Source organism: Alligator mississippiensis, chromosome 5 (genome assembly GCF_030867095.1).
Source record: "Alligator mississippiensis isolate rAllMis1 chromosome 5, rAllMis1, whole genome shotgun sequence".
Taxonomy (NCBI): Eukaryota; Metazoa; Chordata; order Crocodylia; family Alligatoridae; genus Alligator; species Alligator mississippiensis.
In genome coordinates, this window is record NC_081828.1 from 117,368,762 (window position 1) to 117,393,713 (window position 24,952).

At 42.2% G+C, this 24,952-nt stretch overlaps 1 protein-coding gene across 1 annotated transcript in view; it reads right to left on the reverse strand.

Moving 5' to 3' along the window:
- RAMP3 (receptor activity modifying protein 3) overlaps positions 1 to 24,952 on the reverse strand; it is a 93,783-nt gene that overhangs the window by 61,476 nt on the left and 7,355 nt on the right. The window lies entirely within an intron of this gene.

Below are 24,952 nucleotides of genomic sequence, written 5' to 3' on the forward strand. Positions count from 1 at the left end.
AAAGGAGGGAGCATGATTTTTTTCACACTCTGCAGGCAAAACTTTGTGCTGCAGACCTATCCACTGGAGCTACATGAGTCATTTTCCAAGTAAGTACCTTCAGATCCCCATTTACACCTTTTATAGGCCCATTGAGTGGGGTGTACTCTGCAGGAAATAATGTAGATCCAAATTCTGCCTTCATTAATACTTTTCTAGTCCATTCTATAAGAACTGTTTTATTCAAATGTCTATGAAAAGTATGTAGTCCCTGCTAAGCAATAATCTTCTGTCATGGTCAAGAGCAAGATTCTTTGCATACAAGTTACTTATGAATGAAAATTAACTAGAATTCTAAGAAACAGGAGTCCCTGGTATATCAAGATGCTTGGATTATACCCTGACATAAGGTTTTGAGCTCCATTTGTAAAGCCTAAGAGTTGTCTTCCTCTTGGAAATACAATACTTATTTTTCCAGGCTAGTTCAAGCCAAGAAGGCTTAAACATATTAGTAACTGAATTCCCTGTGGAGTTTTAAGAAGCTACACTTCATAATATTCTTTATTGATTGTTGAGAAATGCGTATCAGTTTAAAGCCCATTCCCAGTTTTCTGGGGAAGATAAACTACCCACTATAAAACAATCAGACGTTTCACTGCACAATGACAAATTCCATTTCATTTGGAAATCTTGCTCTGTCAGTTCGTATTGAAGGAGCTCCAAGTACTCTCTAGTCATAAATACAGGAATTCTCACAACAACATTGTGAAGCAAGCTAACTTAAAGAAAGGACAGGGAAAGTACACAAAGATTTATCCACACTGCACAGATTAGATAACAGAGGCACAGAGAGTTTAAGTGGCTTTTTTCCAGCGTCACATTAGGATAACTGTAACCAAGCCAATTATAAAGGAGGCTTCTTGACTCTCATTCCTGTATTTTAATTATAAAGCCATCCAGTAACATAAAAGGAAATGTTACTCATATTGCTGGTCAAAGGTGACACAAAGGGTCTCACAAGATTGTTCTCAAACATATTGTCAACAAAAAAAGTGTCTGAATACCATCACATAAAGTATGAGCACCCAGATCATCTTCTGATGGTCATCTTTCATTGCTTTTAGCAGTTTCAGATATTTCCCTAAAGAAAAAGATTTAACCAGGAGACAAAAGTGAGACTTGTGACAGGATATAGACAGATGGCCTGAAGTATGATTCAACAGGCAGCCCTTTTAATCAGGGCTAAGTTGAGTATTCAACTTCAAAGGTCTTTTAATCAACCAACTCCATTAAATGCACTTAGCATATACATAGCTAGAAGCAAAGTGCAGCTGTGGAAGATGCTGCAGTAAATATGATGCATTCACAAACATTTTTAATTGGACCAACAACTGGAAAAAAGAGGTTATTTTGATCATGTGAGCAGGCTGCAGGTTTAATCACATTGAAAGGAAGTCACAGCAGCTGCCTTTATTTCCTCTGCATCCAAATACAAGTTAAAGTGGTTACCAATTAACATTGTAGAAATTCAATAGAAATGAGAGTTAGTGAGGTGGGTACAGCAGCAGGACAGAAAAGACTGGGGGAGTTTTGGGTCGAGAGATATAGAGGCATTGTAAAAGAACACAGCAGAGGAGCAAAACAGAAGAAAGACATAAGCAAATAAGAGAACGGCAAAACAAGGATTTTTTATTAATATGTCTTCAAAAAGCACATACAATAAGAGTGAAATCCTGACACCAGATTTGCACACTTATTGTATATTTGGGTTGGTCTAATAAAAGATATCAAATTCACCAAGGAACCTTGTCTGCCTTATTGTATATTATGCACTCTGTCTTGTCCATAGAAGACCTTACAGGATTTATTATCTGAAGTGACCCAGAGTAACATAAAAATTCAAGATAAGAATATAAGTATTGCCATTTACTGGATCAGACCATAGTTCCATCTTGCCCAGTATCCTGTGTCACACAGTGGCAGAGGTTGTAAATGTACCAATCCCCTGGTACGTTCATTATGCCAGAAAGGCCATTTCTAGGATAAGGTGAGATGGACCATTATGGCCTTTCCAATGGCCTTTCATTATGTAAGAAAGGCCATTTTTGGGATATGGCAAGATGAACAAATTACGCCAAATTCACCTTTCAAATGAATGCTATCACCAAAACTCGTTCATATTTAAGTGTAATGTTGTTATGTATTGGCACCCTTTTTAGAGACACTATTATTCATACCTCAGTCACTGTATGAAGCTATAATAACATTTGGGTTAGTGCGGTGTCATGTTCCCAAACCCACTTTGCAATAATGAGTTTTATTTTTTATGCAGGTTCAAAAGGGCAAATTATTCTGATATTTTCAGTTGCCCTAAATATTTGACACACCTGAGTGATTTTTATTATTCTCCAAAGAATATGTGAAGTATCTCTTGTTTCATCTGGCTCAAGTATGTAGGGTTTTATCAAAAAAGGACATTACAGTAATATTCTGTATATACTATGCTGTAGATTCTCTGCATTAATATTCAAAATTTGTCTGGCTCACTCCAAAAAAATTAATTTCTCCTCAGATTTCTCATTAACTGAAGAACAGAAAAGTACCAAAAGATATTTAATGACTACAAGTGGCCATGAAGATCTTGGTTTTCTATCTCATTTTTGAGATGGCAGTTTGCAGCCAACGATTTTCCCTTAGCAGCATGATTAAGTATTAGTCAATATTGACTCTGAGATGAAAACAGCACCTACTGAATCACCATCTGCCTCTTCCTCAAGAAATCAAAGCTCCCCTGGTGGTCTCCCATCCATTGAGTGACCTGGCACTGCACAGTTTGTAAGAGTAATCAGGATCACAGTTTGATGGGATATGGTTGTAGGGCAACTGCTACTGATGATTTGTCAAGGTCTGTGATGTGCCATAGATTATTTTTTAAGTTTTTGTTCTAAATATGAGGTATTTCAAAACACTTCATTTGAACCTCTTTAAGTATTTAAGGATTAAATACCTCTGTTCTGTATGTAGGCTTCCATATACAAGAATTAGGTGGCCATATGTACTTTTCTTTTAAAGTACATAAAAAGATTTATTGTTGTAGAGAACTTGTGTCAATTGTAAGTCATGAGTGTTGTGGAGCCTGCGCCCCGCTCTGCCTGGTCTATTGGGGTGTTGCCCCTCCCCTCAACTCACCTGCCACGACTTGGATGTAAATATATACCTTAAGAGGGGTCTATAGTGGAGATCTTTATCCTGGGTGGGGCCTCCCAATAGACGGTGTTACTCACAGTCGTCTGACACGGTGGTCCATGGGGTTCCGCCTCTCCTACACCCCGTCCACGCGCCAACTGCTGGGTGATGCATTCAAGATGTTTCCAGGCCTCGTATGACGGCCTCAGACCGGTTCTCTGGTTCCCAGTCGTTCTCCCTCCTTCTGGGAGCAATTTCTCCTTTCTCCTCTTTTACAGGAAATACTCCTCCGAGTTAGGAGGAGCTGCAGGGTGATTCCCCTGATTCCAGCTCCCTCTTGGAGCCTCCGCTGTCTCCCCTCTCCTACCAACAGCAGAGCACTCCCCTGCCTCCTGAGCGTCAGCCGCTTCAGGAGACTGAGAGAGTGCCTCGGCTTGCACTCTCTGTCTGCCTTCTGCTCTGCCTCCCAGAGAAGGCTTACAGCTCTCTGCTAAGCTGCCTGCTTGAGACCCGCAGGCTGGGTCCTCTCCTCTCCGTGCCCGAGCTCACAGCACGAGCAGCCCGCCCGTACTCTCTCTCTCCGGCTCCCCCTCTCTCCCTGTTCTGCTGGCGTTTTTAAACTTTCCCGCAGCGGCCGCTACGGCCGCTGGGATTGGCTCAGCTGTTCCCTGCGCCGGGAACAGCTGTTGCCACAGCCGGCGTAATGGCAGTTCGCGTGGCTGCAGCTGCGAACGCGGCTCCTGCTCCCGCTGCTCTTTAGCAGGTACGTACGCCCCTCTGGGGGCTTGCTCTCGGGGTCTGGGGTCTGCGGGTCCTCCTTTCTCTCCCTCGAGAGCCTGTGGGGGCACTTCGCCACCACAAGTGTATATTTACAAGAATTGTTACATACTTTCATACACCAAAGGCATACAAAACTCTTAATCACCTCACCTATGCTCTGGCATCTTCATATCAGGAAACAGAGTGGCCAAAGGAACTCTAAAAGTATTGGATCCAGACAGGGGACAATTCCTCTATTATTTATCCCTGTGAATTACTGTAGCACTGATGAGCCATAGTTCAGACCAGCACCCCACTGTCCTTGCTACCATACAGAAAATAAAGAGACACCTCATGCCCTATTGAGACACTTTTTTGCAAGTCCCAGCATAAGCAGCATGCCTAGAATATGGCCATTGTATCCAAAGTTAAAGAGGTTCTGGGCATCCCTGGAAATCCAGAAGGCCGACCAAAGCAGCTCTCATAACCAAAACAGGTTCCCTGGAGCTATCTGAGTTATACAAAGATTTTTTTTATCCCTTGAAATAGCTTGAGGGTGGATCCTAGGTGCTCTAACAGCTAGTAAGAGTAGGGCAGATTCTCATCTGAGTTAAGTCGTCATAGTTCCATTGCCGACAATTGAATTGCAGTGATTTACATCAGATGAGAATCTGCCCTGCTCCATTTTTGGCTCAACTTATCAATGGAGCACAAACTTTAGGGAACATGCAAGCCCTAAGCTACTGACCTTGCCAACTTCTGTACCAATGCCTGCATCCCAGACAGAATCATCCTGAGGAAAGAGGCAGCAATGATTGCACCATTGTCTTCAGTGAAGAAAGGAAACTATAAATTGTGACTTGACGGCCACAGTCAGAGCGTACTCAGCAGATATCTGAATTCATTTTGCAGGAACCCCATCTATATCTCCTCACCACAGACTTCCACCCATCATCTGGGCACCACTGGCTGACTTAGAGTTAGCCCTCCTTCCAGTACAGCCTGGGTATCAGGCATTTTGCATCACCATGACTGCTTATTTTGACCTACTTCACATCACCAATGCTTCTACAATCCAGCAGCTGCACCTAAACAATTATTTTAAGTTGCTCTTTGAGTCCAGTTTCAATTTACCAACAACATGAAGATGCTAATCCCTAGACAGAGATAAGCCAGAATGATAATTTAACACAAGCATGCTAAATGGATTAGACACACAACAGACCAAAGAGACAACTGGAAGAAGCTCAGAGAAATGAAAACTGATTATGATCGTATGTCCTAACACAAGTTCCCACATAGGCAGCCAGGATACAGTTCACTAAACGAGAAGTACAATAAACGGGCACAAGCATGTGTAACAAAATGGTCAAATGTGGTGTAGTGACACAAGAAGAACAAGAAGTCCTTCAGGGCTGGCAGGCAGTCTACCATTACAACAGTATGTATTTCTGCATAACACAAGGCAATACCCTGTAGAGATACTCAAACTAGCTTGAGTGCCAAAAGCAGCATAGTTTTAAAGAGTTAAAGAGATGGGACCTTGATGAGAATCAGGGTATATAAGCCCAGGTGGAAGATTGCACTGAAGCTGTTAAATTGCATTCAGCATGTGACCTTACTTGTTCAGAACTAGCTTGTGTGTCTCTGAGTAGCAGTGCATTATGACATACCTAGGTTGGTGGCCAAGAAAAAGGCAGCTTGGCAGTCAAGTTAGAAGCACAAAAACCTATGGTACTAGGAATAAGCAATGGATGGTGTCATGGTGTCAGCCTGGGGAGAAAAGAGACTAAAAACAATCTAACAGATGTCTCTCTCTGAAATGTTCATAGCAATTATTTTGCCTATCATTTTGCAGTATGACTCAGCTGACTCTCAAGAAACAGCCCTGCTTCCCTCTTCAGAAGTAATTCTGAGCCCAAAATATGCATATTTTATATAGCTCCTTCAGCCACATTATTCTAAAATGAAATCTGGTCTGCAGAGCACCTGATAGCTTTAGATTTGTGCTAGCAGGTGTGCTTTTGGTGTAGTGAGAGGCAACTCTTCAGCAGGCTACTAATAATTATGCTATCATGTTCTGTCTCACGTCTGAGAATGTCAACAGTTTGCGTATGCCTAGGTCAGTGATTCTAAACAGCTACCAATTGGTTGTAACCAAACGTTCATCAAATATCAATGGTTTGACAAACTTATTGGATGCATATTCACAACACAGAAACCACATGACCTTGTATCATGTCAACATGATACCCCTAGGACTTAGGGTAGCCATCATAGAGGACAGTCCGGTTGTCCTCTGTCCTCTATTGATGCGAAACTGGACACGTTTATGTCCTCTATTTTTCTCTTCAAGAGACCCAACATAAAGAAGGCATCAGGTTTCATATTAATAAAGGACAGAGTAGCAGAAAACCGGAATCTCCTCCATGATGGCCACCCTACTAGGACTGTTTATGTATTTGACACTAAACAACTAGTAGATAAAATGCATGAGCAATGCCAGGACCAGGATAGGCATGGTCCCTTCTCTTCCTTCCCTCTGGTCCCATCTCTCTTTCAGTCTTGGCTGCTCAGTGCCCCACCTTCAGTAGGAGAGTGCCTTCACTCAGCCTAGCCTATAGCCCGGTGGTTAAGGCGCTCTCCTTTGGAGGTGAGGCAAGCTGGAATCCCCTCAGGCTGAGAAGGGAATTGAATCTTCGTGAAAGCTCTACTGACCAAGTTAGTACAGAAATAAAGTCACCACCATGTCCTCCATGTTTTCATAGAAAACAACAAGACCTGCTCAGTCCCTTAGAGCAGCGTTTCTCAACCCATGGGTCATGACCCAAAAGTGGGTTGCAAGAATATATGAAGGGGTCATGAACAAACTTTAAAAATGGATTCTCCTTTAAAAGAGAAAAATGTGGGAAACTGTAGCTTTTCCCTTGCGGGCTGGCAGAGTTCCAGCCTGCAAGGGCCTTCTTGGGCCCCCCTACGCTCCCACATACCCCCACCAGCCCACACACCCACCCCCTGTCCCACACACTCAGGGGCTGGGCCCTAGGGGTAGGGGGCAGCAAGTAAGGAGTGAGGGGCACTGGGTCAGGACTGGCCAACCGTTTACAAATGGGTCCTGGTACAAAAAAGGTTGAGAACCACTGCCGTAGAGGATTAGCTGTGGGCACCTGCCCTCAAGAGAGGATTCCAGGTTGTGAAAACTGGGTGGAGCTGCATCTCTGCAACTATGACTCAGGTGCTTACATTTCAGAAAAGGGCAGGGTTTTCAGACACCTCTCTGTTCTCAGGGATTCCTACTAGCTAGGCCTTATTGTGATGGCCATCTTGAATCTAGGGTGGCCATCATAGAGGACAGTTCAGTTGTCCTCTGTCCTCTCTTCAAGAGAAAAATAGAGGACATAAAGGTGCCCGGTTTCATATCAATAGAGGACTGAGGACAAAGTAGCAGAAAACCAGAATGTCCTCTATGATGGCCACCCTACTTGAATCCCATTCTCAAGTGCTGAATTCTCTCCATGTACATGGAACCTACATATCCAACACAGGGTTTTAGATCCTACTTTAAGGGCCAGACACCTAAAAAAATAGGCATTCCTGTTATACTTGGGTTTTAGGCAGTCAAGTTCTACTACTGGGCCGTACAACTGGCAGCTCACAGGCTTCATGTTCAGCCCTCTAGGCTCTCCCCTGGTCCCTGGTTTCCTCATCACTCCGGCTGCAATAGCAGCCAAACTCACCAGGCTTCCCCCTCCCTCCTCTAGCTGTCACTTCTTATCTTCACCTTAGAGGGTAGAGTGGTTTGTCAATATGAAGATCTGATGGTGAATCAGGGGCCATGTCCAGGGAAAAGGAGTGGGTGGCAGATTGGGGCTGCATGAGGAGATGGGGTAGATTGCATCCACATGATGCAGCAAGTGTGGGGGAAAGCATTGTGGTTAGGGGGATAACCATCCATGCAGAAAGCCTGGTGTGGCCCACATGGCATGCAGGCCCTGGGGCACATGGCCCCTGGTGGCTTAGATGTTGCACAGCTTTATTCAAATATAATAGACTAGTTGCTTTTGAAAGTCATGATCGGGGAATTTGTGAATCTAGCTCAGAGGGAAGGACAGCTTCACTAACCTCACAAGAGACAAATTGCACAATCTGAGAGACACTAAAGCAATGAAAACACCTGCCCAAACTTAACAAAAAATGAATGCTGAATAAATTCTTCCACTCTGCATTGTCAGCTCTCACGTAAAGAACAGGGTAGGAAAGCCCTTAGAAGTCTGGCAAGGTTTAAAGAAAAAAAATGTATTTCCAAGCTTTCATAAGAATTTAGTGTTTACTAGAAAAATACCCAAGCATCTGTAGTGAAACCATTTTATATAGGAGTTCATGTTGACAACTGAAGGATACCAAAAGTCATTGCCTAAAGTGTCAATCAAACCAAAATACCCTTGCTTCTGCCTGATCCATTAAATTCTGCCTGGCACTTTGTGGGAGAAAAGGTTTTACATGAAACCTGAACTTGTTTTACTGAAAAAACTTATGGACCTAAGCTAAGTTAAAGGTTCATAAAAAACCCAAAGCCAAACTACTTCTCACTTCAGTTTATGTTACCACATCTTTATACTATTTTAAGTCCCAGAAGTAGGGTACAATTTCACTAATATCAAGGCATACTTCCTTGCATGTGCTCTTTTACTGGATTGCATTATAATGATTAATGACTGTTACAGGCACATCTGTGCTGCCAGTATAACACTCATTATAACACTCACACTTTAGTCTGAATCAAGCTTCTTTCTTTGGTGTGAAGAATCAGCTTGAAATACCAGTGCTGTGTTTCTTTCACTTTGTCTCTTTAAAGCTGATGATCTGCTGAGAAATCATCAGCATTCTGCTCTGATAACTGGAGCCTGGTCACAGCATGATTTCAGGCTTTGCCATGGGCACAGGTTTTCAACTAATAATTTCTGGTTGGTCTTTGGTGTAAATGTAACTCAATGGAAAAGTGAGAACTGTCTTAGAATTTGAGATGGGAATCAAAGATCTAGAGTTCTGATTAAAGACTGCTTGCTTCTATGATGAAGAATTCAAAACTAGTTCAAGACTGTACTAATGAAGTCTTGACTGTAATTACCCCTAAAAAGTACCCCTGAAGTGTACAACACTTTACAAAAACAGGTGAGGACGAAAGCCCAATGTTAGCTTCAGCTTTGCTTTGATGTAAACAAAAGGAGCACATCAGTGCTGAACTGGGTCCGATGTCCATGCCCTGAAAATTTTATTCTCTGAGGGTGCCTATACACATACATTGAGGCTGCTTCAAAGCGCTATAATTGCAGCACGTCAGAGCGAAGTCTGCTGAAGCATGGTAATTACTGTGCTCCAGCAGACTCCAGCGTCACATGTATCAGCATCTCCATGCTGAAAAATAGTGGTGAGGGCACTTTAACTAAAGCTCATTCAACATGTGAGCATATGTATAAACCTCCTGAGAGCTCAATCCTAGGAAATGGTTTTGAGCAGACAAAACTCAGTGTTTGCACAGAGCAACTGTGGACTTCAGTGGTGGCCTACTGGGCAGTTGCCACTGAAGAAATAGTGTCTAAGTTATGATGAAATAACAGGCAGTCAGAGGAATGGCAGTGCTCAGCTGGCCACTTACCTGTAAATGACCTGATTGGAGTACACACATTGTGGGCTGGATATATATGCACATACAAATGGATGTGTGCAATAGCAAATCAAACTTTGAGAAATGGGCTCTATAATAAAGATCCTCTCTCCTAGATAACAAAGAATTTGATCTAATATATTCATGTGGAGGAGGTTCTGAGACAGCCTGTCAAAGAAAATTAATCTGAAACATCCTTATTTTTGACAGATCTGGAGGCTACTGTTAGTATTAGCTGAAAAAAATGACATTGTCACTACAACATGGTTGACTCCCACCTGGCATCCTCTTAATAACCCTAGCTCTAAGTGCATGTGTATGGTTCAAAAGGTCAGCTTTTATTCTCACTGCTCCTAATTTTCCATTATATGCTTGTCCTTTGTAACAGCAGACTGTTAAGGGGGAAAAGAGAGATAACAATCATAATGTAGTGTGAAAGCCACAGAGGAAATGAGGTAAATGAAGTTCACAGATCTGGGCAGTAAAAGGAAAGCAACACAAAGGAAGGATACAAGGAATAAACAGAAGCAACAATAAATATAGTGCATGAAAGAAATACAGGCACAATTTAAAACAGCCCTAGAAACATATTTCTACATTTAAGGATTGAGCAGCAACAAAAAGGGAAAGATTAAGAAAACCTGGGAGAGAAGCATAGTAATCTCTTCATGTTCCCTATCTGTTCAGCCTATCCCCAAACTCTAATTCAAAGCTGCACCACGATAGACAACAGCCTGGATTAGGAGACATTTATTCCCAGCAAGGGTTTAGGGGGCTTCAGTCAGGACAATCCCACCTCAGGAGTAGTGAGATGAAAGCTGTCACTTTCATTAGAATCAGCATCTTAAACAGATGCAAAAAATTCCAGTAGGGGGGAGTTTGTGCTAAATAGGAGTGGAAGTTCTCGAAGAACAAACGGACTAGATCCTCACCTTGGCTGTATTGGAGTTAATTGTTTCTAGACTCCATGAAAAGAGTGCAACCAGAAATAGCACTGCCAGTTTGAGGATGCAGTGGTGGCAAGGGGAGGGATGGGGTTGGCTATGGCAGAAGCTGGAAATTAAGAAAAAGATTCCCCCTCTCATCCAGGAAGAGTTTTTTGGAGTTGAAAATGAGAAACCATCTTGCTTTGACACTTGTTTTTTTATGGACTTCACTCAATCATATCTATCCCTTTATAAATGGTATGAAAAACAAGTATATTAGTTTGATACAGATTAATATTTGGATCCAACAATCAGATTTAGTCCCATATTGTGTCATAGTTTGAAATATCAGTTATAACACTTGAATTGGTTTTGAAATGTAGGTAGGTTAACAACCATGAACACTAGGGGTCTCCTTTCACTAAGCAGGTAAGCATGGATGGAACAATGTAAACACTTCCCATTCCAACCACCAATGCAACGCAACAAGGAACATTACCAGGAGTGAAGTTTCCCAATCAGTTTTACCTTGCCAACTCTTTCTGAGGCCACCCAGAAGCATACCAATTACTCTAAAGTCATACTTCAACTGTGAGCTCTTCAGGCCAGAAACACTGTCCTGACACTCATTTTTAAAGCACTGTTGGCACTATATAAATAATACTTGACAATTTATGAACAACTAATATGTCATTTAAAGTCTCTAAATAGGTTTTCTGCTTCTTTACTTGAAATGAATGTTTTTTACTTAATGCTACTGTTGTAGACCAAAACCAAATATAGAGTTCTAGATACAAAATTTCTATCAATTTTGTAATGGAAGTAGTGTGGTCTACCCTGAGGTGTTAAATTAATTTCCCATCACAATGTTTCAGTATTTTTACAATTTAGATTAAGTTGGGTTCTTTTTGCTGAAAGGAACAGAAAGTGACAATCTTTACAATACACTCATCTCTTCATGGTAAACAAACATGTTCTTAGTATCAGTATCAATCACCTGCAGTAAACCCTCTTGTTCTTAAATGGATGTCACATAGGATTATACAGATTAGTTCCCAGAGAGATTCTCTCCTGCTGGTAACTGCAGGTCAAGCCATTGCCTCTGGAAGAATACTCTTACAAGAAGGAAAAATTACCCATTTGTTTCAAAATTATAACAGAGCTTATGACAGGGCTTATGGAATCAGAAACTACTTGAGAGAACTTCTAACAGCATGAACAGGAGCCTGTAGTACTCTCTGCACCTATTTAAGGCCATCCCTACAGAGTTCCTGATAACTATGCCAGTCAGCAGATGATAAAATACAAACCTATTAAAGGCAATCAGAAATGGTCTAGAAAAAAATCCAACCCACTTATCTGTACAGGCCTAGCAGCTGCAACGGACCCACTTTCTGTGTATGTGGAGTACAGAACTTTCCACAAGCCCCAATCATGATGCATTTCCTCTAGTAAGAAAGTCAAGTATGTTCTTAATTATAATTTTAAAGTATATCTCAAAATAAAATGGGTGCAAATCATATTTTATTGCCATGACATTTGAACTTATTCAACTTTAACACACTGCTGTGAGATGTTAAGTGTCCTTCCCTCTTTACAATGGGAAGTGAAGGCTGAATTGGCAAGTGATCTGCACAAGATCTCAGATAAGGGTCAAAGTCAGATTTAGAATACTGGATTTCTAACTTCCCAATCCTGTACTGGGATCCTTGCATTACTTCTTCTGTCTCAAAGAAACAGACTTAGTGACGCATTTTACAGCACTTTTAGATGCAAAAATGCATCTGCAACTAAAAGGCAGTAGCATAACTAGGGGTGGGTGTGCAAACCAGTAGGCCCAAGTGTCGACTTAGAAGGGCTGCAAGATTGGGAGCCACCACCACTACCAGCCCAGCCACCATTGCTCCTGCTGCCTCTAACACACAAGCTGCAAACATGCTTGTTATACCTCTGCTACCGAGGGCATATGAGGCATGACTACTCTGTAATACTATAGTTAAGGTACAGCAAAAAGAAGAGAGGCAACATCTTAGCTAAGGTTTATTACAAAAAATGCCAGCTATCTCCATTATCTCAGTGGAGGTCCTCAGTCTGCGAGCAGAACTCTCAGTACTAGGAAAGTATATAACCCTTAGTCTAACAACTGGAACTTTGTTACTGGCTTACTAAGAAGAGTATTTTTTTTTCTCAAAAGAATGCTCATCATTGCAACCCAGCTGTCTAAGACAATAGAAAATGTAGTATAAGATTTACCTATAATAAGGAAATAAGAATAGCACAAATTAATGCTTAACTTGGCATCTATATTCACACCTGTGAATGATAGGTATAAGAGTAGTCCCCTGGGGCAACCATGAATTTTAAATCACTGGAACTGCATGGGAAAATCTAATGCCTTTTTTGTTACAACCCTGGGAAGGGGAAATGACCCATGTGGGTTTCACATAGGAGGGTCAAAGCACACTCCCTCCTGAGGAAGTGTTTCAGGCATGTGATACTTAAGACATTTAAAGTTCTTCTTTCCCCTGACAAACAGAGGCTTTAAATCCAGATCCTGTTGTCAAAGGAGACCTTTGTTTTTTCCTTATCTGACTTACCACCCATATTATCTACTCCCAATATTACAGCCTGTACACTTTGTTACTAACCAGTAACAGATTAGGTTTCTTGCTGTCGGGGTGATTTCAATCACTTCCATCTGTATCAAGAAGAATAACGTCTTCTGAGGATTTTTAAAAAGTGCCCATGCTTTTTGTTAATGTTCCTCAATTTGAAGTGGACAGGCAACATATGATTTTACAAGACATTATAACATAATGACTGTTTTACTGTGTCAGTTGACAACTGCTACAAAATAGCAAGATCCCAAACACAAATTGGCATGCAGTTTACTTTTGTACAAATCATGCAGTAGATGTGTATAACACTTCATAAATAAATACAAAAATAGATCTTTATCCAAAGAACTATACATCCTAATATCCACTTTGAACTATACATCCTAACATACCTGGGGAAAGCAATGCAAATCTCACACTGTCAACTTCTCTTTAAGTGACCACATCTGCACAAAAGTGGAGCCAAGCATAAACAAAATAACTGAGCCTAATTGACAAGATGTTAATGTTTCTGAAAACACCACTAGTTCATTAAAAATGGTGAAAACTGCATTATAGGAAAAAGGTTTTCTAGGTGGAAGAGTTAAACTTGTCACATTTTTTCTCTGCATCATTATCTTCACACCAGAGAACAACACTACAAATGTTTATATTTACAGCTCAGAGAAGTAAAAACAAGGGCATTCACAGTTCAACATACTTACACCTACAGGAACAAGAACCTGGTCTGTGGTTTCACCTCTGATTTTGGAGACATTGCTTAGATTTGGGGGGGGTAGGGATTTTGTTTTGTTTTTTGATTTATATGTACCATGCTTGACACCACCCAGGTCAAGTACAAGAAGCAGTTATTCAGATCAGCTGCAGTCACATTTGAAACTGTGGGAAACAAGGGCTGGGTTTAGGGTATGCCAGTGAACATGTATGGGAAACAAAAACAACAAAAAAGGAAACACTGTATGAGAAACAAGAAACCGCAGTTCTTCCACTAGATCCCTAGAGGTAACCCAATCTCAGTGAAAGTGCATAAGAAGCCCTATTTTCCATACACTTCACCTCATAAAAGTTACCTGAAACAAAAACATCTGCTCTCTATACCAAACTCTTTGGAAGACCTAGGGAACGGTTGTAAACCCTTGATCTAAACCAGTGTCATCAAATGCTGTAATTACTACACAGCAACGTTGCTTTATGGACTACCCAAGCAGCCTGCAACTCTGCCTTTTTCTTAAACCAGCAGAAGGCACAAGTACAGGTGAAACAGTTAAATCACCTGCAGAATTTTGGGGGGAGGAGGGGGTTAAAAAACCCCCAACTTTTTCTGGTTGTGCTAAGATAAAAGTCTGCATAGAACTAAGAAAATAACAAGCAAAAGTATATTTTATTTTTAAAAAAAGCACTTGAACCAATTGCATTATTGTGTTACTCCCACCTAAACTAAAAACTCCTGCTTCACAGCTGGGGCACAGATAGTAAGGCTGGAACTGACTGCTTATTTTTCAAGTAACCATACTCCTTGCACTGTTGCAGGAGACTTCTAATAACCCTTTTTCAATATCCCCAAGTGTTCGTGCTTGAATTCAGTCTTGACTGCTTCCAGATAGAATTATTCTACAAGTTCTCTGATTCTTTGGTGTTGTGCTTGTCACAACCCAAAGTTGTGATTTGTTGTTTGTGTGTGCTTCAGCAACGCTAAATTATGTTCCTGCTAAATTTACAGTTTCCTTGCACGGTGGAGTTCTCTGCTGCGGGAGAGAACTCTGGTGCAACGGGGGATTTCCCGCCAATTTACAGCTTCTTTGCAGCGTGCATTTCTTTTGCATCTCAGAGATGTACGGTGCAAAGGAGTTCCCACCATTTGTATTTAGATTCGCGCCACATTATTGGCCGGTTCTAAATGTAGGCACACGTGGCAGCTAGCTATTGGCTTGCTAGCCATACAAAAGGCTTGGGTAGTTTCCGCCCAAGTCGGAGAGAGAGGAAAACTGGAGAGATACAGAACTCGCCAGGAGGAGGAGACTTCGCACTATGTGAAGATCTCTAAGCGATGTGGACCCTTGCAGACCCAACGCGCCTTTCTTAAGCAGGCAACAGAGGTCTAAACAGCCTCTGGCCTCTCCCCGTTGCCGAGCGCAATCCTAGACGTATCCCTATCCTATATACCCAATTTTCAAACCCACGGAGTCTTAACAGCTCCGGGGGCCTGGGAACTGAACAAAACCCACGGAGCTTCAACAACTCCGTGAGGAAAGAATTGCCGAACCCGCAGAGCCTAAACCACTCCGGGGCCAAAGAACCAAGTTTGTCAGAGTCCTCCAACGAGGATTCAAGCGGAGCTGCACCTGGAAAACTGTCCAGCCTACACCGCGACCATCTTGGGTGTAAGTAAATAATCTTTTCAATCAACCACTACGCCTCCGTAACTAATTCTAGCTCGTGCGTACCTTACCGCCCCGCGGTTTTCTCCGGCCCCGCGTGCCCGGGCTGCTGGCCACAGTCCATGTGCGCAAAGACGGGCCCGGCTCGCCCCCGGCCCGCACATGGCAACAAGGATGGGATCAGGAGAAAACACGCTAGAGCTAGAATTGGTTCAGAACTGCCCTTGGCGCGATAACCAACGCCAAGTGAAAAGCTTTGAGGAACTGGAAGCGCATATCGCTTACCACCAGGCGGGCGGAACGGGTGAAAGATTTGTGAGCGGACGCCTGTCGCTGAAGGGAGAAGAGGGAGTCTCCAAAGACGGAGCCCCGAGAGAGAGGAAAGTGTTTTTGCTCCCCGCGGCGTTCGGATGTATAATGAGAGACGAGCGGGTCCTGTTCAGGCCCCTCGATACTGTGTCCCTCGCCGGACCCAACCCGGCGGGCGAAACGAACCCAACTTTCACCCAGGAGTGTGCCCGATGCCTACAATATGCTCGGGAGAGTGAAGAACCGGAGTCAATCTGCCGGTTCCCTCCCCTCATGGCGGCTAGATTAAGGGGTCACGAGCTACCATCCGAGCTCCGTGAAGACCTGGAGACAGAACGAGCCGCAGATGAGAGGGTGGCCCCATGGTACAACAAGGGGGGAGAATGTAGTGCAACTTTTCGTACTATAATGAATCTAATGCAAAAGAACTTAAGTTTGAAAGCCCAGCTGCAGATGGCGATCCGAGCGGTCAAAGAAGCAGCTGAGAAAAAGGAGCCTGAAACGCCAGTCCAAGATGGTGCTGAGCAAGAGGGAGACCGCGTGGAAGAACCGGAAAAGAAGGGTGGAGCTTCTGAAGAACCCACGAGAGTTCGGTCAGCGACTCCGCCCATCGACGCAGCGTTGTCGCCGGCAACCCCGCCTAGCGACACAGCGACACCTCTACCGACCAAGCCTTCCTGCCGATGAAGGAGAGAGTCAAGCGGAGGAGTGCATCCGCCCCTCCTGCCTAAAGCAGCAACAGCAGCAGTAACCCCCGCGGCAGCAGCTCAGCCTTTAACAACATCAACTCCCGAAGGAGCAGCTTATTCTACAACAACAACTAACTGAGTTGCTACCACCTATTATGCTCGTACCAGAGCTGAGTTGCAGGATTTGTGTAGAGCATCAAGAATCCAACCTGAAGAGACTCTAGCTGTATGGTTAGGACGTTTAGTCATGGAACTTGGATCCGATCTGTTAAACCAGGAAGAAGCAAGCTTCCTAGTCAGACAAGCTTCGTGGAGTAGAGGACATGTCACCGACATCGACATGATAACAGTTAATACTCACTGGCCTATTCCGCTACCCGCACTCGTTGCAGGACTGATTAGTCAGAAAGCCCACATATGGCATGCAGGACGGCCAGAATATACCGGCGCAGAGCATCTCATGCTGGCAATCATCGGCGTCTTGTATTGTGCTTGGAACCCGAGAGCATGTGCGCTGGGACTGACATCACTCCAACGAATAAGACCATGGCCTCACCGTCACCTGAGAGATCCTGGAACCGTTCCACTAACCACTCACAGTTTAGATAGTTGCCTCGAGATTTATGGACAAAAGAACATCGTCGTCCTTCGGATTCTGCTCAGTCCAATGGTAAACCAACCCGTGAGTAATCTTCTTTGTCAGTTGCCACAACTGCGTATCCTGATGGAGCCAAGGTTGTCTCTTGATCGGGACTGTCGACACCCGACCGGACCTCAAGGCACCAGACGACGTGGATCCGATCTCCCACCACTGCCACCGAGAACCCTAGAGGAGCGATACATGTTTGGATTTCTCCTAGGGCGTTCCGGACTTAACAAGCAGCAGCTTCGGATTTTAGGAGACGCGGGCCAATGGCAATTGGCTTATGAGTTAGGTTTTCGTTATTTAGAAGAGCCAGATGATGGATCCTCAACGATTTCATCCAATTGAGCCATGGAAATTGTTTAAGTTTGTTGAATAAGATCATTAATCTATTGTTTGAGAGTTTTCTGTTTACAGATCCGAGATTCAGAGCGCATGGCGAGGAGGAGCCCTGAAAAGGATGACATCACCGAAAGAAGTGAGGGCCTGACGCGCGACTTCGCCATGACGCCCACTGAAGCCCTGATCGTGCAATTTTGTTATGAATCAGATGTGTTTGTGTTAATTATTGTTTCTTGATTGTTATGTAACTTAATCCCAGGGCAGCAAATTTTATGATTGTTTATTTGTTTGTTTGCTTATCTGTTCGTTTGACGACTCACGACAAGGTTCTAGAGTGAAGAGTATAGCATAATTTAGCTATGCTTTCAGCAAGGGGGGTATGTCACAACCCAAAGTTGTGATTTGTTGTTTGTGTGTGCTTCGGCAACGCTAAATTATGTTCCTGCTAAACTTACAGTTTCCTTGCACGGTGGAGTTCTCTGCTGCGGGAGAGAACTCTGGTGCAACGGGGGATTTCCCGCCAATTTGCAGCTTCTTTGCATGGTGCATTTCTTTTGCATCTCAGAGATGTACGGTGCAAAGGAGTTCCCACCATTTGTATTTAGATTCGCGCCACATTATTGGCCGGTTCTAAGTGTAGGCACACGTGGCAGCTAGCTATTGGCTTGCTAGCCGTACAAAAGGCTTGGGTAGTTTCCGCCCAAGTCGGAGAGAGAGGAAAACTGGAGAGATACAGAACTCGCCAGGAGGAGGAGACTTCGCACTATGTGAAGATCTCTAAGCGATGTGGACCCTTGCAGACCCAACGCACCTTTCTTAAGCAGGCAACAGAGGTCTAAACAGCCTCTGGCCTCTCCCCGTTGCCGAGCGCAATCCTAGACGTATCCCTATCCTATATACCCAATTTTCGAACCCACGGAGTCTTAACAGCTCCGGGGGCCTGGGAACTGAACAAAACCCACGGAGCTTCGACAACTCCGTGAGGAAAGAATTGCCGAACCCGCAGAGCCTAAACCACTCCGGGGCCAAAGAACCGAGTTTGTCAGAGTCCTCCAACGAGGATTCAAGCGGAGCTGCACCTGGAAAACTGTCCAGCCTACACCGCAACCATCTTGGGTGTAAGTAAATAATCTTTTCAATCAACCACTATGCCTCTGTAACTAATTCTAGCTCGCGCGTACCTTACCGCCCCGTGGTTTTCTCCGGCCCTGCGTGCCCGGGCTGCTGGCCACAGTCCATGTGCGCAAAGACGGGCCCGGCTCGCCCCCGGCCCGCACAGTGCTAAGAAGTTTCAGCTTAGAAATGGGCATTAAAATTGCTGACACAATCTGAGCCATGATATTTATTCCCTCCCACCTATAGTGCAAGGGTTTGTTTGGTACAAATTCCATCCATGAGCTTGCAAAATGGTTCCTCTAAATTTCTCTCCTTTCACTTGCTCAGAAATATTCTTCCAGGGTTGAAATTTTCCATGCTTAGTGTCAGCCAAGTGCTTTTGTTGTTGTTGGGTTTTTTTAACTGAAAGAAGAAAATGTGCTCTCCACTCCCCACCCCCACCCCATTTCTCAGTTATGAGGCTGCAGAATGAGAAATATGAGAGGAGGAGATCTTCCCACCATAAACTATTCTTTCCTCCCAAAACTAAAAATGATTGAACTTTGAAAATCCATAAATTTATGGATTTTAAAATTGGAATTTATTTATGATCATCTCTCACCTTTTGCATATGCAGTCCAAAGTATTCATTCAGTAATAGTGCACCAGTACCAGAACTTCTATTTAAGCTATAGCACATATTTTAAAAGGCATATCTAGAGTTGATTTAAAGACTGAAGAATCCACCATGTCCCTCACTAATACAATCATATTGAAGGATATCCATCATTTCTCTTATGAAAATTGCTTACGTGATAAAATATAAAACAACTGGATAAACTAACAAACAAAAAAACAATATTTAAGCATGCCTAGAAACCAACAGCTAGTATCCTTAGCAGATCAGCAAAGATTCAACCTTTGACATTACGCTTCACATTCTCCCTGTTCTGCTTTACAGTCATAATGGTACCACAGACCTGGAGCTGAATATCTGATTTCCTTAAATCCCTTTAAAAATCTGTGTCTAAATGGTAGCATTCTTAAACACGGAATGTTTTTCTACTTTAAAAATTAATTAAATGAAGAACTCAAGCATATATGTTAATAATTAATTCAGAAAATTAAAATAAATATAGGAAAGTCAAAAGTATTGCCCAACCTGATTGTCCTCGGAGATGACTTTTATGCTGCCATTAGCTTTGATAGAATTATTTCTGATTTACACTCTCACAGCTGTAGGAGAGATACAGGCTGATGGCTATTCCAGCTTCATTTCTCATTGCTGTATATTTTGTAGCAGCTGTTTGCACATTTTAGGAGATGTACCACTGTCAATACACACACCAGAGTTAGCTAATTATGCAGGGTGGTTTGTCAGGATAAAAATCCATTCTAACCCACCCACTGTTCAAAATGGAAAAGGAGATACATCCGATATACTTGAGTTTTCAATCTGGCACACGCTGTCTTATGTTTGAAAATGTATGGTCATTTAACAGTAAATCAAGAATAGGAGAGGTTCTCTGTGTGTGTCATGATAGGGCTTATATGTAAAAGACTTCATTTTCATTTCCCAATTTAATTTTCTATATCAACTGCACAACCTTAATGCTCCATTAATATTAAGAATGCAATTACTGTTATATACTGTATGCATATGCATGGCTTATTGAACGCAAAGACCTCTAGTATAATATAGTGCAAATTCTGACCCATCTTGCCAGGGACAGAAAGAGCTCTGTTAAGAGGAAAACTAAACTGACTATAATTCAGAGAACAGGGAAGGATTACATGTAGATCTATGCAGGGGTTGATTGTGAGGTGAGAAAGGCTCAGGACAGAAATGACACATAAACTGCTATAAGTGATCAGAAACTAGTTCAAATCTGCAACACAACAGAAGTTCAGTGCACATAAACTGCTTTCAAAATGGCTGAAGGCAGTTTAAGATAAAAATGAATGGATGTAGTATCAGACATAAGTGGTTTAGACTAAATCGGTTTATTGAACTTCTGTTCCAGATCCCCTCATGATTTCAAGTTAACTCAGCATGCTTTGCACCTCCCCCACAATCCCCCCTCCCCCCCAACCTTGCAGGGTGGGCAAGCCTGCCTTGGACCAAGCTGTCTGCTGCAGGTGAGCAGAGAGGCATGCTTTAGCATCCCCTGGCACGTGGCTGCATTTCTGGAATCAAAAGTGAATATCTGTTCACTTGCTTATTGGTTCAATCTATGGAGCTTAGACTAACCTGCGAGGACTGAATAGATTCAGCCTCAGGTTGACTGTACTTAGCCTTAATGTCTTTTATTGAATTATCTCTATAACTGGGAGAGATGATAAACAAGTTTGAAGCACTAAGTGCCACTTTGCAGGTGTGCTCCCTCTTCTAACCCCTCCTTGATAAACAGGAAAGAACTCCACAAAAGTTCCCCATGCACAGCCAGGTAGCAGAGATACCTGGTAATAGGGCTCAGATGCTACTTAGAACAAAGAGTTATCCCCCACAAACCCCCATACAATGTACACTACAGGTCACATGCTGCAACTGCTACTCTAGCCTGAGTGTAAGACCACTGGTAGCGTACCTCTACTATTGCTACATTGTCTGATTGATGGAGTGCTCTTTTATAACCTTTGAGGATTTCCCAAGGGCTGAAGTTCAGAGATAGAAGCAGCAAGAAGAAAATGGACTCTGCGCTGCGTAGGTGTACACCACTGTTGCTATTGTGGACCTCAGTTCCATGAAGAATTATCCAAAGACTTAGACCTTGAAGGTTCTTAGACATAGTTTGTGCTTCTTCAGGCACCCTGCCTACCCTTCAGCTAGAACAAAGTAAGATCTCTAACAGCTTGTCTTTTGACCCAGCACTTCTCAACATATTCATCCTAGTAACCTGTCAATGAATCCTTTTACTCCTCCTGAACTGAAGACCTAGGAAGAGAAATTACACATAAACCAGTATAAGTGACCGGAAAACAATTCAAATCTGTAACACAACAGAAGTTCAGAGGTCATAAACTGCTTTCAAAATTGCCAAAACCGGTTTAAGATAAACCTTGATGGATTCAGTATGAGTCTTAACTGTGTTAGACTAAATTGGTTTATTGAGCTTTTGTCCCAGATCCCCTCCAGATTCAAGTGAACTCACAGTCCCCAGCATCCCAGAATGCTTTGCACCTCCCCTGCAAACCCCACTTGCAGGGGGTGCAGCCTAGCCTTGGTCCAAGCTGGCAGCTCCAGCTGAGGAGGATGGTGTGCTAGAGCCCCCCAGCTTCTGACCTGGGCCGCTGCAGGCATGTGGCTGCATTTTTGGAATCGAAGGTGAATGTCTGTTCACTAGTGGTTCAATCTACACAGTTTAGACTAACCTACAAAGATTGAATCAATTCAGCCATGGGTTTTTTGACTGTCTGTACTTAGCCAAGAAGTGAACATCACACTGAGAATACTGCAGCCAGAATTTAGTAATAAGAAAGAGATGGTTATTTTAAGATAGAGAAAGTATAGAAAATATTTTTTAAAAGAACCTTAAACTATAGGGAAGCAAAAAAGTCACTTATGACATGTTGGAAAAAATAATTCCAAATTCCCATCAGAAATGAAGGTCATTATGGCCCAACACAAAGTAGAACACATGCAATTCTCAAGACAAAGACTGTATCCATCTCTGGCCTTTGAACAGCTCAATGACTTTTGAAAACCACAAGCGAAGAATATTCCTTTCCCTCTTCTGATTAGCTTCAGGGAAATTAAGATACTTACTGAGATTGGTCCCAAAAAGTTTTAGGAAAATCTTTTGGCAGTCAATGTTAACATTTCCTAGTTCTGTACTTCCTCATTCCCAGTCCACTTCTGAGAATATTTCTAGCTTTCTTAGCACTGATCTACCTACAATCTTGCACCAAAAATAAATACATCTGCTTTAGTTCATATTTTTTATTTCAGTGCAGTAAGTCTGTATATGGACACTCATTTTAGAATAAAAATAGATTTTGGAATAAAAGTCCAATATTTCAGTTTTGCTTTTTTATCAAAATAAGTGTCCATATACTGACTTTCACCAACATAAAAAGGTGTGAATTAAAACAGATTTAATTCAACCATGGCCATTGACAAGCCCTAAATGGGAAGACTATTATCTTCTTGTCTCTTGAGTACAAATTTCATTAACAAAGCTATAGATGGTGATAAATGACATTTAGCAAGTGAAGGTTTCTGTTGATCCACTCTGTCCATTTCTTTCTTTTTGCAGAAGCAGTTGGAATTTAATTTACATTCAGACCTTGGGAACATACAGGTTCCATAATAAACACCAAAAAATGGGAAAAGTGAAATAATAAGCTCTGTTATCAGCATGGGGCGGGGGGGGGGGGAGGGGACAGTAAATCATACAAATATTCTGGCATAAAAATGGCTTCATTATTAAAATCACTGTGGGCTTTTTTTTAATAGATCTTTTTTTATAAACCAGTACCCTCCTATACTTATTGTATATGTATATATACAACTATATATATATATATATATATATATATATTCAATTGAATGCTATTAGCAGTTTGTTTCCCACATCTCTTTTAAGAAAAAAAAAAGAAAAAAATCTTACAATCTAATGCCCAGCTCTTCAAAGTTATTTAGGAACCTAACTCCTACCTACGAAATTGGGACGTAAAAGCCTAAATAACTTTGAGGATCTGGGTTTACATTTTGGTTTCACTTAAACTAAAATAAAGCAGGAGTAACTCCAATAAAGTCAGTGGACTTGCAGTGGTAGCATAGTTTCAAAATCACCCTGCCTATTTTTGGCAGTCCTACATTCAGACTGGAGTTCTCAAGTGTTATAGGTGTCATCCTTCTTGACTTCTGGGACCAGAGAAGTTTGGTTTACATATTTAATGCTCTCTGCTGCCACCTGCAGCACCTTCATGTTCTTTACAGAAGATTTCTGTGGTCAATTTTCTTTCTAACCACATTAATCTTATGAACCATAGGCTTTTGCACATGGATATCTGCATAGACCTTGGGAACATACAGGTTCCATAATAAGAACAAAGAAAAATGGAAAAAGTGAAGGATGATAGGAGCAGTGCCAGAATCTAACTGCAACTTGGAAGCACAGGCTACATCTGTACTTGCCTGCTTTGCTTCAAAAGGTGATGTAGACAGCATCTGCTGCTTGCATTTGTATTGATTGGTTCAGAGTTGCACTCAAGCCTACCTTTCATTCCCGCTCCAGCCAAACTTTAAAAGCCTGGCAATGACAGCAGCATTTCTATGCAAGCAGCAGTGAAGGAGTCACTTGACTTCATCATTCATTATAATCTAGCTGAGTCCTTCTAAACCCTTCATTCCATTAATGTTCCACTAACCAAGTTATACTTTTTTTCCTGCAATCCTGCTATTAGCCACTCTTGGTGATATATTTCCCTATATCAGACTATATCTCCCTACAAACTAGTTTTAACTTTTGTTAAAAACATTGCTTCAGCTGTGGAAATAACTTTCAGTGAAGCATTGGATGCATTGTCAAGATGCTCAAGTCTAGATTTTGTATTAAGCATCTGAAAGATATATCACGGGACTACAATGGATATACATTGACAACAGGACTAAGAAAACAATATATTTTGATTATTTTTTGCCTAGTTTGTTGTGTTATATACATACTATATGATATAGCAAATTAATGCACGTTCCAATCTAGTTATATTTGTTTTTGCTTCAACCTTAAACTGAATAATATACCCCTAGGCTCCAGGCACATTAGTGAAGCTTCTGTTTTCTTCTTACTAGGAGAAAAAGTGTGTATTGTGATATATGTGATGACGCACCACACTATTTGCACCCCACTTCCATCCGACAGCTTTTTTATCCTTGACCCACCCATAGCCAGAGACATATTAACATTGACATACATATGTGTCACTGGACTGAGACCTTGATCATTGAGTCAGTTTAACTCCCAAATTGACTTCTTCATCCTTTTCAATTGCAAAGTACTGGACTTATGTCAGGTAAAACCCTTTAGTTTTCAATTTTAACCTAACAGACTTTTCTTCACCCATATTTTTTTCTCTTTGGAGTCATTGGCATCCTATACTTTGCAAGAGGAACCTAGAAGACTGGACAATTGGGTCCTGAATATACAGCTCCAGTTCCAAGTTGTGGCCCAGTGCGAAGGGTAGGAGCTGTGAGCCAGGTTCTTCTCCCAACCTTTCCATCAATTTGCTTACAATTCTAGCTGCCTACTCAGCTTGTGTGTGGCAGCACTTCCCAAGTAAAAGAAGATAATGACATGTATACAACTGTGTTAATTTCTTTGCGTTCTGTGCTATACATTACTATCACATTAATAGAGG